Source organism: Macrotis lagotis, chromosome 2, assembly GCF_037893015.1.
Source record: "Macrotis lagotis isolate mMagLag1 chromosome 2, bilby.v1.9.chrom.fasta, whole genome shotgun sequence".
NCBI classification, from domain to species: Eukaryota; Metazoa; Chordata; class Mammalia; order Peramelemorphia; family Peramelidae; genus Macrotis; species Macrotis lagotis.
Window position 1 is genome coordinate 100,788,567 of NC_133659.1, and position 16,967 is coordinate 100,805,533.

Below are 16,967 nucleotides of genomic sequence, written 5' to 3' on the forward strand. Positions count from 1 at the left end.
TAAGGTGATGTCATTGGTCCTCTTTGAAAATGAAGGATAAACAATAGCAACTTGTAGGTCAGTATGAAAAGATTGTAGAGTGTTTTGGAGGAAAAGTAAAGTACTAAGTAAGAAAAGTAGTCAAGGAGAAAGTTATGAGGAATTGTATGCTTGATCCTGGAGATAATATGGAGCCACTCAAGTCTATTGAGTTGTGGGAGGGGTGATTTGGTCTTAGGAAATCAATTTGGCAACAGAGAATGGATTAGAATGGCAGAATTACTTCAGGGAGACCAATTAGGATGTTACTACATTTGGGAAAAGATGAGTAAGAACTGATGAAAATGAAATAAAAATCAACAGTTGACATTTTGCAAAAAATGATTCTTTTGAGCAATACCAGGTTGTTTCTTTTGTTTACATGTTTTTCACCCCTGATTAGAATGTGAGTTTCTTGATGGCAGGGGCTGTTTTTACCTATCTTTGCAGCTGGCAAATAGTAGGCACATTAATAAGTGCTTGCTGAATGATTCAAATATAAAGAGAATGGGAGAACTCCTTATCTCAGAAAATTATAAATATCTTCCTTGTAAAAAATAGTTCTCAAGGTTGGAAATTACTATGATTTCTTTGAGGGGGGGTAGTGATCTATACCTGTAACTTTATTTATTGGAATAGTTAGTGTAGGGGAGTTATTCTGCATCATTAGTAATAATCTGATAATGACACTGACAGAATGTACTGAAGCACAAGACTATTTTCTGTGTTGAGATGTAGCCTGAAATTTCTAGACTAAATGTGTTAACTAAAATGGCCAAAGAGTTGGATAAGTTGTGGCAACTCCCAATGGATCAAAGCCAGGTTGCTCTTTGAGAGATGTGTGACCTGAATTCCCATACAAGGGGGACTTTAGAAGGTGAAAATCACTCAAAGGAACCTCAGTCTGCATCATGTAGGATGGAATGAGGCTTAGTGAGTGGAGATGAGAAGTCTAAAAAAGTTGTTACAATGTGGGGGTTTGCCAAGACTGAAAACTGTTGAAGATGATATTAAGTGATTTTTTTTAAATGAAGGAGAAAAAAAATACACCAAAACACATCAGAATATTAGCGCTGGGGCAATTCAGGAGTCCTGTGCTTTATTTTATTCACTGGCAGTAATGGCAGCCCAGATATAAGCAAATGATTTTGAAGGGGTAAAAGACAAAGGACTGAAGTCCTATGTTCTTTGGTGTCCGTTTTCTTTCTATTTTGTGGTATTGCCATCAGGTTTTCTGTATTATTAAAATGCCTATTCCTTTAGACACCTCAGACTTTTGCGTCAATTTTAGGACCAAGCAGTTTTATTAACTCCTCAAAACGTGACATATCTCTCTTCAAAATGTCCATACATGGCCCAAGAAGTCTCTCTAGTGCCTGCACATCCATAACTATGCATTTGACTTCTCCTTCTGCATAAGCTGAAGCTGTTCTAGGTTTGTTGCTGATTAGAGCTGACTCTCCAAAATAATCATCTTTATGATGCCTCACAATTCCCCCCTCCTTACCACTGGACTTTTCGGACACAATCTTGACTTCACCTGATTCAACTATGTAAAACTTGTCTGCGATTTCACCCTTTAGGAAAATGCATTCTCCAGACTGATAGGTCACCTCCTCTGCCACATCAAGGATTTTCACGGACTCTGTGGGCTCCAGAGACTTGAAAAAGGGCACCGAAGCAATGAACACTTGTAGCCTCTTTTTCTTCTCCAAGTGGAACGTCACAGTGATTGTCCGGAAAGTCCTTCGATCCAGGCCCCAGAGGTTTCCTTCTGTGACAGCAACAATAGTGGCAGGTCTGGGATAGGAGTACATCAAAGCTAGCTCTCCGAAAGTACCGCTGTTTTTATACTGGCCGATGTGACTCAACTGGCTGTTCTTTTGCATTAAAATGTCAAATATCCCTTGTTCGATGACGAAGAAGTGGTCCCCATCTTCTCCCTGCTCCACCACGTGCTCTTGGGGGCGGACTTTCTTCTCAAACATAGCACTGAAGACCTGGAGGAGTAGCTCATCCTCCAGGCCTCGGAAGGGGAGAAGGTCTTTACAGGCTTCTTTCAGTTTCTTGACTTGCTCTTCGGACTTGGGATAGATGGTCCAAACCACCGCGACCTCGTCCTCTTCGCTGGGACTGAAGACTTCCACTGGAATGGAACTCCTTCTCTGGTATCTGCCCCTGATCTGGGAGGCCCTGAGGAATTCTCGTTCGTCCTCCGAGGTGGCGGTGGTCTCCATTTGGGCAGAAGTGAGAGGCGAGATGTCTCTCCTCACCTGGCAGGGCCCGATGCTGCTGGTCCGGTGGGGGGCGGCTGTGCGGCCTGGAGACAGGCCAGTTGGGTTGGACGATCGAGCTCTGGAGGAAACCAGGTCGCTCTTTTCCTGGAAGTAGCCTGGGTTGGGGTTTTCCTCCATCTGGGTCTGCTTCGAGTGACACGAGCCCGTTCTCCGCAGTGCGCCCCCCGGTCTTACACCTCCCACATCCCCCTCCTCCTCAGGTGGACTAAAGAAGGGCAGCAGCACTGAGGCGAGGGACTGTCCGCCGGACCCCGCCCCAGGCTTCTCCCACCCAGAGCACCAATCCGGAGCTGGGCTCGGAGTCTGACGAATAAGAGAAGAGGGGCCGGGGCTGCCTCTGATTGGATGCGGGGCAGACTTGACTGTTGAATGGAAGAAGTGGGGTGGGGGGGCCCTGTGGGGGGCAATGGGAGCCGCAAGGAAGACCCGAAGAGAGCATTGTCCTGTCCAGAGTTTGAAAGCTGCTAGGGATGTGTCTCTTTGGGAGCATGGAGCTGGTTGACCCTAGTAGTGGAACCTCCAGGGGGCACTTGACTTGGACCCCCCAGTTTGGCCAACATTGTCCCAGGGCTCCAAGTCGAAATGATCTAGGGAGGAAACTGGAAGGGTAGAGGACAAGTCAAATTTCTAATACTAGACATAGGTTGCAGAATCTTACTCAGAGTAGATCTTCTCTGGGTTCTGAAACTTTTTCTCCAAGGGATGACTTTATCTCTTTTAAAAATAATAATTGAGGGGTGGCTAGGTGGCCGCAGTGGATAAAGCACCGGCCCTGGAGTCAGGAGTACTTGGGTTGAAATCCGGTCTCAGTCACTTAATAATTACCTAGCTGTGTGGCCTTGGGCAAGCCACTTAACCCCAATTGCCTTGCAAAAACCTAAATAATAATAATAATAATAATAATAATAATATAATTGAGAGTTTCTTGCTTAAGAAACTCTTCTCCGTATCACCCCCTCAAAAAAAAACCCACCTGAGACTAGTTCTAGAAATCAAATCAGCTGCTTAGTTGGTTTTTCTAAAGGGGAAAACCAACGTCAAGGAAATTTAGGAACAAAATAGGACCCTCCAAGTTTTCATGTGTTGTAAATCCCAGTTGGATAACACTTGAAGGAGTTTTCCACTATTTTACTCCATCAGAATATCCAGCCCAAAGAATTCCTCTGATGTCTAAAGTTTTTCTAGACAGACACTCACACATTAGCAGAGTTTAGGGAGCTCACTAGCAAAAAAGAAGATGGTTACAATTAAATAATACAGTATGGCTAATACACTCCTCTAAACTTACATCCTTTCCTAGAAGTTAAGAGACATATTCCCTTTTTCAGGTCATATTTATATTGGGTTTTTTGGACTTACAGGATCTTTTCGCACTTCATAATCCCAAACACTATTGCAGTATTGGGACTGGTGTCCTTAAGATGAAGCAAACAAACATTAAACTTGTCTTCTTTGACTACCCTTTTGTTCAAGGTATCCCTAGATACTTACTATGAATCCCAGACTTCCAATAGAATACAATGTAATTCCCTATAGCAATAAAGTGATCAAAATGCCAGTAAAATATACAATTTAGCTGCATTCTTCCATGAATGCCCATAACTCCAATCAGTTAGATTAGAATACTTGCTGTTCACAGACAAGAGGTGAAGGAGTATGGATGGATCTGCAGAAATATATTACCTCTCTGGTAATGCAAAGCCAACTGGCATTGTGTTCTCTCCCTTTATAAGAGAGTATATGAAAAGTGCTTACTTTACTGCCCAAAAGTAATTAGGGATTATTATTTAAATCCTGGCAATACATTTCATCTTGGAGAAGGTATCTATTCTCTATGTGACATTCTAGTTTGTTTTGATGTTAATTAAGCAACTATCAAATACAATGTAAAGTATTGGGGGGGGATTAGAAATAGTCCACCATCATATGTATTGCAGATAGAAGACAGGAAAAGGCAATCAATAATGTCCGACTCTAACCAGACTGAGCCACAAAAACATATACAAGGATTTCTGAGGACAGCATATTAGAAACCCATATTCAACATTAAGTTCTATTGTATTTTTATTTATTTTTTGTTTTGTTAAATATTTCCCAATTATATTTTTATCTAGTTCCTGATCATTCTTGGGCCTCAAATTTGAAAACTCTGATCTAGTCTATCCCTCTGCCTCTAAGAAAGAATCTGCATTCAGTCACTTCATGTACTTGCTTATCAGAGCCAGGACTTGAACACAAATCATGTGAATGAGCCAAAGATCTGGAGTGTTTGCAGTCTAGAGTCACAGGTTGATCTGAATAGCAATTTAGAAAGTGAATCTGTTCAGTCTAACTGAAGTCTTATCCTTGGGTAAACTCAGGATGTCTCAACACGTTTGACCAGCAATAAAGGGATTGTTATGTTGGTTATGGTTGACTGGGTGGGTATAAGTAATAGCTAATGTTGGGTCAGATCCCAGCCTTGCCTGATGGATTGAGTGAACACCAACTTTCCATAAAACATTCTCAGACTGTCACATGGATTGCTTGCTACAATGGAAATCTTTACAGCTGAATCCACATAGACTAGAAATGTGAACTAAAGCATGGTGTCCTTAAGTTCTCCTGCCTTCCCACAAATATTACTGTTGAAATAATGATTGGGTGCTGATTAGCTACAAATTGGATGAGGCTGTTTCCTTTAACGGTTTTAGTCTTGGAAGATCCAGATTCCAATTTTATATAATAATCTATCCAATTTTTAGAAAGTTTTATAGTTACAGAGGGAGTAACTATCTCATTTGAGCCTCACAACATGTCAGGAAAATTGTCCCCATTTTACAGAAGGGGAAATTCAGATCTACAGAAATTAAATAACTAGTTAATATCAGCATCAGACTCAGAATTCAGACTCAGACCTTCAGATAACCAGTCCATTGATCTTTCTACTATAAATCCAGTCCTAGGAGGAAGGGAAATGATAGAGATGGCTTCATCCATCACTGGGTGATTACCTACCTGCCTGCTGAAGGTATCTGTCTTTAGTCTTGAATTTGAACAGTGCTTTTTTCCAAGTCATAAGTGAATTGCCAAAGTTCAGAAACAAAAAGCAAAAGATGTAATCATAGGATCTGAAGTTAAAACTTTATGAATTCCAAGCTTTCTTGGCTTTCAATAAGACCAGACAGAATCTCAGCAATGACAGATCCAAGGAGAAAGCTTAGTTGATCCCTATCAGAAAGAATCTTGTCCACATCACACCTTATTTAGGAATCTCCAAATTTTAATGATTGTTTGCTTTCCTCTTGCCTAAAGGAAGGAAAATATTGGTAGATAAAAGATGTCATACAAAGTTATGTTGCCCTTTTATTGACTTAGGCCAACATAATACATACTTCATCCCCTGTTCCCATAGTTCTCCCAAGGAGGGGTAGAGGATTGGGGGGTAGGGGGTGAGTATGAATTCCTGAGAGAAAGAGTCACTATGTAGTAAGTTGATTTCTTTTCTATTTTTTCCCTCTCCTCAGCATGATTCAGATTGTATTGCTTGTAAATCAACATAATGCTATAGCCTCTCTATGCTAGAGTAATTCTTCCATACCTACCTAGCCTAGAATGCCTGCTTTCTTTACCTCTGGCATTTTTCAAGACATTTATTTTGTACCTCATGTTTTAAGTGATAGCAATGTAAAGAAAGTACCTTTGAGTCCTACCACACTAGCTAAGGCAAAAGTTTTTAACCTGGGATCTGTGAACTTTAAAAAATATTAAAACTAAATTTCCAAATAATCTATTTCTTTTTTAGTTCTCTATTTTATTTAATACCTCTAAATGATATGATAATAATAACTAGCATTTATATAAAGCTTTAAGGTTTGCAAAGCATTTTACATTCATTTTTTCATCTTACCCTTACAACCACCCTGGAAGATAAGTTCAATTACCTCCATTTTATGAAGTGGGAAAATTGAGGCAAACAGTGGGGACTTGTCCAGAGTCACACAGTTAATGACTGAGGTTAGATTTAAACACAGGTCTTCTTGACTCCAAGTCTAACACTGTACCCAGGTGCCTGTTTAAAAACATTACTCTGAGAAAGTGTCCCTAGGTGCCACCAAACTGTCAAAGGGGACCATGGCAGAAGAAGGGTTACAAAGACCTGAGCAAAGTTCCTTAGCCCCAAGAACTCCAGGAAGCTAAAAATCAGATCAGGACTTCTTCATCCCTTCTAACATAATAGGACAAAAAACTTGAATTTACTCTCCCTCAAAGCTTTGGATCAGTCAGAACAAAAAACTTCTCATCTATACCTTTATCCTATTTGCTGCTAACATGTACCCATTTGCTGCCAATGTCTGTAAAAAGAAAACATAGTTTTATATATCTCTAACTTTACCAACACTCTCTAGTGCATTCATTACATAGTATTGTTCCTAGAGTATATTCAAATCACTGAAAAAGAGAGATGAATAAGATTCAATTCTCTCTCAGCCTACTAGTCACACCAGAATCTGAGTTTCCTCTTCCTTTTTAGTTAATATCAAGTGCAGAAACTGAAGCCTTCCAATTAGCTTCCAAATTTGTGTCAATCCCCATTCCAGGTGAGAAAGATTCCTACCTTAGTAAATCACTTCTGAGCAGTTTCAGCCTTGCCCACCCTACTGGGACCACTTCAGTCCCAATCTGACAACTAGCGTTCTCTAATTTGGTCAGAGAAAAAAAAATTATGGCCCATTTCAACAATGAGATTATACATGTCATTATTAACCCCGGTTCAAGCTAGATGCTTCACTTCCAAGTTGAGAAAGGGTCTCACAGTGGTATTAGACAATGTGAAAGGATTTCTAAAACTTTTGCTTTAAATTTACAGAAATGTGGCTGTATTTTTAAATGAAATCACTTTGACTTTTATTTAACACCATCAACAAATACCTCAGTATTGTGAAGCTGTAATGAATTATTAAGGAGGCAGCTAGTTGACTCAATGAATAGAGTCAGGACTGGAGACAGAAAAATCTGAGTTCAAATTTGGCCTTATTGACTGTGTGACTTTTGACAAGTCACTTAGAACCATATTTACTTCAGTTTCCTCATCTGGACAGTGATCTGTAGTAGGAAATGGCAAACTACTCTAGTACCTTTGCCTAGAAAACTCTATAGACAATATGATCCATGGAGTCACAAAGAGTCAGACATGACTCAATGAATTAATGGTTAAATATTCTTCTCTGGCCAGCATGCCCATTAAGTGAACACAAACACACATACATTATTCAATACAAATGTACAGAGATAAATACTCTTTAGTATCTAAGTCTCAGGAGATTTAGAAGGCATATTCTGTCCCTCAAGCCAATTAGCTGTCACTGACTTGTTTAATACATTAGAGAATCCTTTTTTTTTCCTGTTCATATTTTGGGACTTGTATTGTTTCTGTTTTGCTTTACTGGTTTTATTGATTTTCTTTTCATTCAGTAGAGCTAATTCGGATAACATTAAGGATAAGAAGCTTGGGTGGGGCTGGTATGCCCTATTATTCATAGCCAGCTTCCTGAAAAGATAATTTTTTTTCCACAGTCAGAAAAAAATAGTACCATTGACAAAGGCAGCAGAAGTCAAAAATGGGCTTTCTGGAGTAGAGCAAAATGAGGGAAAAGATTGTGATGAAAGATTGAATATAATATACAAAAGAAATCAAAAGAAAAAAGGAGAGGTGACGGGTTTGAAGGGCCTCATCTGAGCTCATTTGATAAGTTGTAATAGGACTTTATGCCTATAGAGAGAAAATAATTTATGGCCTAGAGGTTTATTGCCAGCTCAGCATTTCTGGGATGGATCTTTTGGAGCTATTAAAGAAAATTCAACACTACACAAATTCTTAGCCTCATCTTTTGAATATATCTATCCTGCTCTTATCTATTGTGCTTCATTTTCTCTATCCTTAAAAAAAGGATTAGTCAGAGTCACTTCTTCACAGCTGGGTGTTTTTAGATTTGGGAAAAAAAGAATCCAACTTATTAGTAGTAAGAATTTTTATTATGATGATAATTAATAATGATAATAATAAATAGCATGTAAATAGTGTTTTGAGATTTGCAAAACATGTTAAATATATCATTTTACTTGATCCCCACAACAAACCTAAAAATTCTATTATTATCTTCATTTTACAAATAAGGAAACTGATACAATGCAGAGTTCACAAGCCAGTAAATTTCTTTTGTTGTTGTTGGTGTTACAATTATGTCTTTTGTTTTGTTGTTATTGTTGCAATTAAGCCAATAAATTTCTGACTCTAGATTGGAACTAAGGTTCAACATTCTATCTACTGTACCCACTACCTGTTTTGTCAGACCTGTGATTTTTATGAATGAAATGAGTTTCTAGTGAGGAAACTCCCTTTACCAATGCAGACTGGCAACCATTTTGCCAAAAGTCAGGCAGAGCTGAGTTCAAATTTGACCTCAGACATTTGTTGACTATGTTTGCCTCAGTTTTCCTCATCTGTAAAATGTGGTTAAAAATAGCACCTGCCTCCCAAGATTGTTGTGAGGATTAAATGAGATAATAATTCTAAAGTTCTTAGCACTAGTAAGCACTATTTAAATGTTAGCTATTGTTATTATTTTAATTATTATTATTATTATTTATGTAAATGACTTCCCTAGTATGTGTCAAATTCGAGATCTGAACTTAGCTTCGGAAGCAGTGTTTGACACAGTGAGTTTATAAAATGGAATGGTAAAGGGTAGATTGCCTGGAATAGTAAGGGATGGGTTGTTTCAGCTGCAAAGAGGTTGCAAGGAAAAATTTCTTCTTTTCTTCTCTAAATTCTCTTTTACTAATTTCATCCTTCTCTGCCAGCCATGCTGCAGTCTCAAGGAGGAACCCAATGTCTGAAGGTTGAAAATCAGAAACAGTCAATTTAATTTCTTTAGAGATGAGTGGGTGAAGATTACTAACAAAGTAGGAAATAAACTGAATTTGTCCCATTATACTGTTATGCTGGAGACCAGACCAGGGTTTTATTAAGTGTCTTGGACTCTTATTAAATCAGTGCAGTTAGGGAGCACAAGGGGGTATGGTTTTAAGAAGCCTTCCACCTATTATTTGAGTAAGTTGGTAATGATCTTAATTTGCCCCTCCACATTCCAATCACTCTTTAGGTTCTCTTCTGTTCTTCCATCCAGTTTTATGACACCAGTTTTAGTCTCTCCCTTCTTTACCAAGGTAACCATAAATTGATAGAGATCTAGAAACCTAAGTCTATTTTTATGAAGGGTGAGTTGGAAATGCTCAGCAAAGTCCATGAGATCCTTCCTGGGGTTAGGATACTCCTTAACAATGTCCTGGAGTTCTCCACACTTTCAGGGCTTGAAATCATAGGTTCTGATTGAGTTAGTATCCTTGGGATTTTTTCCCTGTGAAAAGTTTGGCTTTTGCTTTGAAAGGGAATAGAAGCTGGGGAATTTATAGAGTCTATAGATAAGGATGGGTATATTTTAGGTGATTGGATAATTTAGGGGTTGTTAAAGGTAAGAATTTCAAATGATTTAAGTTTTTCTTTCACTGATCCAAAGTCAAAGCTATGCTCTTTTTTTCTTTGCCTCTGAGTACCTCCCCTCTAGAGGCAAGGTTTCCTCATACATTTGTATGTAGTGATTCCTGATTCTGAAGCCAACACTCTATCCTCTAATCTATTTTTGAAGGTCTTCTATTGATTGGTATATGCTTCCATAGCTTTCTCTCCTTCATCCTGCCTATAGAAGGACTAAAGTTTCTTGATCAGAGTGATTTTTGAGGAGGAGAGAACAAATATACTAATCATTGTGATTTGAGGAAACAAGAATGTCAGAAAAATCCAAGCAAAATATAGTGATATGGTGGGATAAAGATTATTTTCCTATGGAGGGAACAGGAAAAAAAGAGGAAGGCAGTACTTCAAGTCAGCCAGGTGGGGTAGTGGAAGTTTCTTTTCATTTTTCCCAAGATAAATCTGAGCTTGCAGGATTTCTGAGTAGGAAAAAAAATCTTGTTCTGATGTTTAAATTGAGCAGGTCAGCTCAGAAAAGTCAAATTGGGAGATGGAAGCTTAAACTAAAGGGTCATTTTGATTGGAGAAGTCTTTCTCTTTTGGGGTCAGAGCTGCAGTCAACCAAGACATTATTTCTTTTCCTTTCTGCTTTGACTTGTTGGAGTTTGAGGGGAAGGTCAAAGAGGTTACCATGGGTTTCTTTAAAGCATAATACTGATGCTCTGGGAGTATCTGGTAGCTTAGTATAGAAAATGTAGAGATTTGGGGCAGAAGGGGCTGAAAAGTATCAGGAATAGGATTGGCAAAAATCTCCTGGGATTCCAGGTCAAAACCCTTTTCCCACTTTTGTAAACTGTGTTAAGGAAGGGGTGGCTGTAATGGTTTGTGGGATAGGATGGAGAGTGATAATTCAAATGAGGATCAAGGGATCTTCCATTACACTGCTGACTCTTCAGGTCTCCTGTGTGGAAAAGCTGGACACATAATCTGGCTGAAGCTCTATGTAGTGACTGTGGAATATAAACCCTTGAGACTAGGGATTGTTTTATGTATTTTCTTTGTAGCCTAGCAGAGTGCCTCATGAAGTAATAGTAGGTGCTTAATAAAGGTTTATTAATTAACAAACATTTCACCATTTGTGGCAAGTAGTATTTTGTGCTAAAAGATACCCTAGTGACCATCTAATAATATACTCCTATCTCTCAAGTGTAGATGCCCAAGATGAAAATGGAATCCAGATGCTCATTTCTAAAGCACAGTTTTTAGGATGTTAGTTTACTTTTTTTTTTTTTGGTTTTTGCAAAGCAATGGGGTTAAGTTACTTGCCCAAGGTCACACAGCTGAGGTCACATTTGAACTCAGGTCCTCCTGATTCCAGGGGTTGGTTTACTTCTTTTTGCAGATAGGGAAACTGAGGAATCAACTCCACTTAGATTATAAAGAATAATGAAGCTGACATCACAACTCAGGAATTCTAGAGTCCTTTCTCCTTTGATAGTGGATTAGGCTGAGCCTCTGAAGATTTGTTTCCCCTTTTTAGCAAGAATTCCCTTTATATTTTCTTGTTGAATGGGCATTGAAATGCTTCTATTAGGAGCTTTTGAAAACGATGAGGGAAGGATGTCCTGTTTTTTCTTCTGGCCCCCATGAAAGAAGCCAAGAGGAGGGACTTTGGAGGGAAGGCTCAGGACGGGAGGGGGAACTCTCTGAAACTAGAGAAAACTCAAACAAACTGTGGCCAGCCGAGTCAGCATTCCTCACCCACAGTTGGTCTTAATTAAGGAGACCGGCGTTAAGCAGCTCAACTTTCGGCTCTTTATTCTTTGCTCAGGCTCCTGCCAGCTGACATGGCAAAGCTTTAACCCACACCTCGAAAACTCATGTCTGCCTCTACTCCTTTTTGCATCCCTACCTCAGGTCCCCATTAAGTTAAACTGATTTCCCTTTTGTAGCCCCTAATTCAATTGCCTCTGCTTTGCTCTACAGAGTGCTATGCATACTGTTCACAGGACATCAGACCATCAGTCCAGCACCAATAGAACTGAATTTCATCACAGAAGAAGGGAATCTCTCTGGGGTTCAATTTGCAGACACATCACTGCATCAGTGCCTCTTGGGAATAATCCCATTCCCTTTGTCTGATTCCTGTATTTTCTTAGACTTATCCTTCTAACCCCATTCATATATTCACCCAGAAAATACAAATATTTCTGGAAGATTATTTCAAAATCTGAAACTGGTGAATCTAGGCAGTGCTGGCTTCTGGGCCAGCATGTGGATGATGTGGATGTCGATGGCATTCAAATGAGAATGAAGCCCATCCGGAAGAAGAGCTGGCTGGGTACCAACAATAAAGCATCAGGGGTGGCATTGAAAGGGACCTTGGAGATAAACTAATATTCTTGTTCTAAAAATAAGGAAACCAAGTCTAAGAGATTTAAGTAATTTACCTAAAGTCACACACATTGTAATGAGCAGAACTGGAATTTAAATCTATGCTTTCTGACTACTATAAATGCAGTGTTCTTGTCATTGCTGGGATAATATTAAACAAGGTGCCATAACATTATTTTTAATGGGGAGAGAGGAAGAGGTTCCTGTGATCACCCTGGGGAATCTGTTTGAATGAATGAATGCAAATATATTGGCAGGATAGCTACTGACCTACTTCAAATACTCTGTATTAATGTAAATGAAGAAATGTGAGGTTTCAGCTGGTTGCATCATAGTCTGCCTGGACCACAGAAAGTAACCTGAGTGCCTTTGGGTCTCTGGATCTGTCTTCTCTGTCATCACCATGGAGTCCCAGTCCTTAGAAGAAAGTGAGATGAAGCCTGAATGTTGAAGATTACTCAGATTGCCAGCTATGGTTGGCAAATAGGATTCAAACAGGGGTCAGGTAGCTAACAGCTTTCCCACTTCCTTTTCCTATCTGATTTCAAATATCATTGAAGAGACAACATTCATTTCTCTCTCTCTTATTCCAGAGTAGCATTCCACATGCTTGATGGAGGGTACTCTGCCATTGTTCTGGGTATCAACTGGTTTTTTTGGTACAAATCAGGAGGATGAGCATGTTGGGAATTCTGGTCAGATTTATAGAAAGAGAAGGGACAATAACCTACCATTAATAGGTGATATTGGAGAAGGGACACATGAAGTGGGCAAGGACTAGAGTTCTAGGAATGAATGAATTGGCCTCAGAAATAAATAGAAAAATTAAAGTTCAAAAAACACTTTAAGCATCACAGACACTGGATTTCTCTGGATTTCACTTTTTCTGGGCCTGCCCTATAGAGAAAGAACTTCACAGCCTTTGGCCCTAGTCCCTAGATCCTTCCCTATCAGAATTAACCAAAAATTACTACCCCAAATATAGAAGGTATATAAAGGACTGGCCTGCTCTTTAATTCAAAAGTGACTTGTTTCTGTTTCCCAGACAAGAGGAATTAAAGAGAACAAAAAGAAAGCAAGGTGCCAGATGTCACAGAACCAGTGAAGCTAAGAACTGAATCCTGGGTTTGGCGTTTGAAGCCCATGAAGCCCATGATTCAGCTATCATATGCCCATGCCCTCAGCATTTCTTTGGTGACTTTGAGGAGTAGGTGTGTCTTTAGCAAGTTGCTGACTGTTCAACCACATTATGAACATGATATAAAGAAGAGCCCATTTATTGATATACCCAAAGGTGTCATATAAACTTTCTTTGAGTCTGTCTTGCCTCACAGAAAGAACTTGGGTCATCCTTCTGAGTCTCTTTTTGTTGCATGATCATTCCCCTGGATTAAGTCTTGGCAAACTAATCACCCCAAATTTTCATATTGGTTTCTTCTCTTCCCTGTTCTCCCTCCCAATCCCAACTCTGTACAGTTCATCTCTCTTCCCAACTCCTGGTTTTTTGACCAAATCAGGCCAGCTTGCAATGAACTGGGCCAAACCACAGACATGTAATGAGGGAGACAGTTGATTCCCCCACCCCCTTGCTCTAGAGTATGCTGAAGCCAACTTGGAGGGGGTGGGGGGAGCAGAGGAGACGACTAGCTTGAGGAGCCATCACCGACATTTATATAGTATTTTAAGTTTTCAAAGCATTTTATTGAACTCTGAAATAATCTTGAGGTAAGCACTGCAGATATTCCCCTTTTTTAAAGATGAGTAAAAAGTTTACTTGTCCAAGATTACTCAGATAGTAAATTCCAGAAATGAAACTCAAACACAAATTTCTCCCACTCTTCAAATTCCATATACCATCCCCATTTCCTTTTTTTGTCACTTTTTGCAATTACTTTATCTTATTCTCAATGGATCTGTATGGAGCTTGGGTTCATTCTCAAGACCAAGCATTATGTCTTTCACTTCCCTTCTCATTCCCTCATTAAGTCTCCTATACTCTTCCCTAACTCTTCACTTGAGCATCCAGGTGCCCTCTTTAAGAGCTTAATGTAAAGTGGATGGCTAATAATTCAGGGCATGCACCCCTAATATGGTCATCAAAGGAAAGAGTCAGCTAGAGTTTAAAGGCAAACCACAGCTTTTCCTGGCCAAGGACCAAATGCAACTTCTGAAGAAGCTAATGAACTCCATTTTCTCAGAGCTGACATTTCAAGGACCAAAAATTCTCCCTCTCTGGGAAACGTCACCTTGTTTGCAGCTAAATTCTTCCTTTTAACTTCCATCATATTTTATAACTCACAGAGTCTACATTCTCTTTTGTGTTACATATTATTTGCATATTTTGTCTCAACCCATCTCTAACATAGATTATAAACATCTTGAGGGGCAAAGACTAAGCAATATGTCTTTGATTTCCTAGTTGACTTCACATAATTGATTGCTTCATAATTGATGGTAAATAGGTGCTCAGGACGTGTGTTCATCCCCCTTTGTAGACCTCAGGAAAAGCATGGGTAGGAGCCAATAGTATCCTGTATCTACCAGTACCAACTTGAATGCCTCCCTCATTTTCTCTGGGTACAATTCATTCATTTCACCACTGCCATATAAAGATAATGATTTTTATTCTTCCATTCCTAGAGAATGATGGAGTTTCAGAGATATTCTAGGGATTTTGGATGGAAAGGGGCAGCCCCCAAGATTACACACAGTCTTATCTTTATTGCAGCTTTGTGGTTAAAGCATTCTCATTCATGAGGGACCAAATCCCGCCTCCCCTTCCCCCAAGAAGTTAGTTTAATTTTATAGATTAATCCTTCTTTGGGATGGGTCAGGTTCTAGAAATCCAGACCAAAGTGGACCCTGGGACTGCCCCAATTCAGACCTACCCAGCATTACAGTTGTGAAGCACCTGATCATATAAAGGCAGATGGCAGAAACACCTGGATTTGAATCCTTCCTCTAAATACTTACTGCCTAGGTGATGTTAAGTAAGTCACTTAACCCCTCAAATTTCCAGTTTCTTCATCTGTAAAATGAAGGGGTTGAACTAGATGCCTTCTAAGGTCTCTTTCATCTCTAAATTCAAAATCTTATACTCAAAGAAAAGTAGTGCTAAAGTATGCCTTGTTTTCCCAGAATCAAAGAGTATGCTGCCAGGTTTCCCTAGGGATGCTGCCCTCCTAACTATCTCACCTGATCCATCACTCATCAACCCCAGCAAGCGAGACAAGACCAGAAGCATTGAGAGAAAACCTTTCTTGCGTTTGTCCCACGTGGCTTAGATCTGCTCCCTAGAACACAGATCCAATTGTGGATGTCGCCGTGGGGTCTGAGTAACCTTCCAAGTTTGTCTCCAATTCCTTTTCATGACCAGTTTGGGGATTCAGATCCCAAATCTGTGTGCTCTGTCTGGACAGAGAGGCTCTTGTTGTCATGGAGACTGTCTCTGGCTTGGTTGGCACAGTTAGTGCCTCTCTTCCTAGTAAAGATGGTATCCCCAGTCTCCAAGGAAAGGAAATTTAGCATCCTAGCCTATAGCCCCAGAAGGAGGAGAAGGTGAATCCTTTAGGAAATCAGTAACAAGAATACACTTTCTACAACATGATTTTCCAATGTAGACTTTAGATTCATCCCTGGTCTGGCAACATACGAATCAGAGGAGAAAGCAAGACTAGCAGGCAAGCCCAGTTCACACCTGATAAGCATCACTTAGCAGATAATTGAGGAAGCTTGGATTATGTGTTCCACAGGGTATGTTCTCTTTGAGGGTATCAGAGTAGTGACTTAATTCAATCCAACAATTGTTTAGAGAATCACTGGGGACTTTTTTAGGTCTGGCTCTTGCCCTCTAATTATTTAATCTTCATCCAGGCCCCTCTGCCTTGATCCAGGCTTCTGCTGGTCATTCTGGGGTGACTTTTCCTGGGACACAGGGAAGAAGTCTATAAGGAGTGACCACCCCTAGCCAAGAACCTTGTTGGTGTTGGTACCTTTCCCAGTAAGGAGTGTTCCTTACCCCATGTGCTTTTAGTGTTTTTTCAGCCCACAAACAGGGCAGTGTTTAACTGAGCTGGCCACCTCACAGTCCCTCTTTTCATCCTAAAGAGGAGACAAGGTACTCCAGAGTGCTCCTTCGAAGATGGATCAGAGCTGGGGAAGTGGGGAACAGGGCAGGGGAGAGGCCTTTGCTCTTCTTAAAATCTCATTACAAGAAAGGTCTGAAGACCCTTTCAATGAATCCAAGGGTACCTGGGGAGGTGGGAGAAGAGGGAAGGGGAAGAGAGGGGAAAGGATGGGTGCAGAAGAGGTTAGGTGAGTTGGAAGCTCTTGTCCTACCCCCAGCATAGTAGATCCAGGATTATTTGAGGATTCTGACGGCTACTCATCCTCAAAGGATAGACAAATGACTAGAAACTAGCCTATCATCATTAATAAATATTGGACAACCATATATCAGCTGAATGGTGTTAAAATAAAGTTTAGAGATATTACAGAGGAACTTGGCTAAAATCTGTTACAGATGGCATTGAGAAACAATGTCAATTGAATAATGTTGGAAGACAATTACTGATAGGTTTTTCTTTTCTTTTTTCTCTCTTTTTTAAATTTTAAAAGAGTTCTGTTTATTTTCAAATTACATGCAAAGATAGTTTTCAACATTCATCCTTTTGCAAGCTTTTGAGTTTCAAGTTTTCTACATCCTCCCTTCTTTCCTCCCTCTCCATGGCAACAAACAATTTGAT

The 16,967-nt window shown here is 39.8% G+C and overlaps 1 protein-coding gene and 1 pseudogene across 6 annotated transcripts in view; one reads left to right on the forward strand and one right to left on the reverse strand.

Moving 5' to 3' along the window:
• NAV1 (neuron navigator 1) overlaps window positions 1-16,967 on the forward strand; it is a 351,815-nt gene that overhangs the window by 282,020 nt on the left and 52,828 nt on the right. The window lies entirely within an intron of this gene.
• LOC141510840 (cAMP-dependent protein kinase type II-alpha regulatory subunit pseudogene) lies at window positions 1,084-3,694 on the reverse strand (annotated as a pseudogene).